This window comes from Camelus dromedarius, chromosome X, assembly GCF_036321535.1.
Source record: "Camelus dromedarius isolate mCamDro1 chromosome X, mCamDro1.pat, whole genome shotgun sequence".
NCBI lineage: Eukaryota > Metazoa > Chordata > Mammalia > Artiodactyla > Camelidae > Camelus > Camelus dromedarius.
Genome location: NC_087472.1, coordinates 39,935,496 through 39,938,107, shown reverse-complemented (window position 1 = coordinate 39,938,107; position 2,612 = coordinate 39,935,496).

Genomic DNA, 2,612 nt, shown 5'->3' with positions numbered 1-2,612 from the left:
AATCTGCTAAGAGAATACATTTCAAGTCCTCTTATGACAAAAGAAAAAATAAAATGTATGTGAGGAGTATATTATTAGCTTGATTGTAACAATCATTTCACTATTTATATGTATATCAAATTGTTATGTTGTACTCCTTAAGTATATAAATTTTTTATTTGAAATAAAGAATGTGAACTCTGGAGCCAGACCTCCTGGGCTTCATAAACTCGTCCTTCCATTTACGAACAGTATAAACTTGGGCAAGTTATTTAACCCCTTTGTGCCTTAATTTCCTCACCTAAAAAATGGAGACAATAGCTGTGATGGTTAAATAGATTAATGCATGAAAAGTGCTTCGCATATAGTAACTGCTAGATAAATGTTAGCTGTTATTGTTTTATGGACTATGCACTTTAAGTGACTTCCATGCATTTATCTTCATAGCTGCTCTGTGAAGTAGACGTGAGTATTATCCTCATTTTGCAGAGGAGGGCACTGAAAAAGAAAAGTGAACCAACTTATCTAAGGTCACATAGTTGGTGAACCTTAGGGATCATATTTGAACCCATTATCTGATTTGATTCCCATGGCTCTTAACTATTACTCTGTACTACCTTTACACACACACACACACACACACACACACACACACAAACAAACATAGAGGTCTAGAAAAATATCTGGTAGTTGTTAAATTTGGATGAGCAATGGAGTAATAATACTGAAAGGAGGCAATTGTTTTCTACTCAATATACTTCCATAGCCTTGTGAGAGAGAGATTCAAGTTTTACATGTGTAACTTAAATAATAAGAAATAATAAAGCATCAAAGCATCATAGTAAATAAATGTAGTGTATTTAATGTCATTGACTTTGGATACAAATTTAACAACCTCTGTTTATTAGACGACATCACCAAAAGAATGAAATGGCAAGGCACAGAATGGTAGAAGATACTTGCAATACATAAAGCTGACAAAGACTAGTATCCAGAAAATTCAAAGAACTACAAATCAGTAAGAATGAGATAGTAAAATAGGAAAATCAAAAAATATTTGAAATGAAACTTTATAAGAAGAAATGCAAATGGCTAATAAACATATGGAAATATGTTCGATCTCATTAATATTCATGAATATGCAAATTAAAACCGCTATGAGGTACACATTGAGAACATCAGTGACTAAACAGTGTTCTGTTTTCTAGAATGTCTTTATTAGCAAGTACTAGAATTACAGTCTTTCAAAGTTGTTTTTCAGAAAGCAAAATGGTAGTGCTTTAAAACTGAGGATGCTTGCAGCTGCTCTGTAGTCTCACTGAGTCGTTACCTATTTGATGAGTGCACACCGATGATCTGGGGTATTCAAACCTACTTAACTGAAGAAGGGATCACTGAGCAGGTCAGAGAGCTGTTCCCAAATGAAAGCAATGAAAATATATTTATTTAATAAATTTTTTCCTTTGCCACAGATTCAGTTAAAAGCTTTCACTCATCTGCCGTTAAGTTTTGATTGAGGATCCTAAAAATGTATTGAATGGCATTTTTTATGTGAGCACCAGTGCATAATAATTCAGGTAAAGGTACACAGAATTGTTCATCATTTCCTGGATAAAAAATAGATTATCATTACTCCATAGTAATAATTTATACTCCAGTTGAAGGACACTAAGATCCAGATAGTTTTGGTCAGCTTATGACTTCTGTTTGGCTATTAAATTGCACTTCAAAGTCTCCTCATTCCCATTGACAGAATGTGTGAGAAGAGTCTACCTTCACACTTGCATAACCTTTGCCATCAAAGCACTTTACCAGCTTTTATTCTATCACTTCATCTATTTCTGACATTTGCCATGTCTTTCTCTGTAGTGAGAGTGTAGCTTATAACTAATGTCCCTGAAATCCTATGAGTATAGAATGCCTGATAATAAAAAGGAAATTCTGATATTTTGTAACTCCCTGACACAGTAACTACTAGAAGAAATGCTGAGTGCTAAGACCCTTTTACGCTGAAGATTTTAGCACTAAGAGCTGCAGGTGAACATCAGGAGCCATGAGTTCTATGCCCAGTTCCCACTCTTACTAGATGTGACATCTTGGACAAGTCACCAAAACTCTCTGATCTTCCATTTCTTCACCAGTAAAATTTAGAAATAATATTAAGAGGTTTGATGTTAACCTAGATTTGCCAATATGAAAATCACAGATTGGACTGGGTTAGATTAGAAATCGTCTAAAGGGCTAGATATGTTTAAAATCATTTTAAAAATTAAATGTCAGTTAAAGTTTGTTGAAATAAATATTTTGCCTAACTGAGGGAGAGTATTGCATTGCAGAAAGTTCTGTAGAAGAAAAAGGGATGATTTCAGAGCTTTATAAAGAGAAACATGCATTCCATTTTATATAATAAGATAATAAGTTAGATTCTCTAGAATCTCAATTCTGCCTCTGCAAGTAGGAAGTTTGTGGCCTCTTACTCAGCTTCTAAATGAAAGGATCATTCTAGATGATTATTAATCTACCCTTTAGAGCTACTCAAAATCTCAAATATTTTAATTTAAAAGTATTATGATATTGCCTTCGATTGGCACAGTCTCTTTGATTAACTCACGTAGATTTTTTTTTTTTTTAAA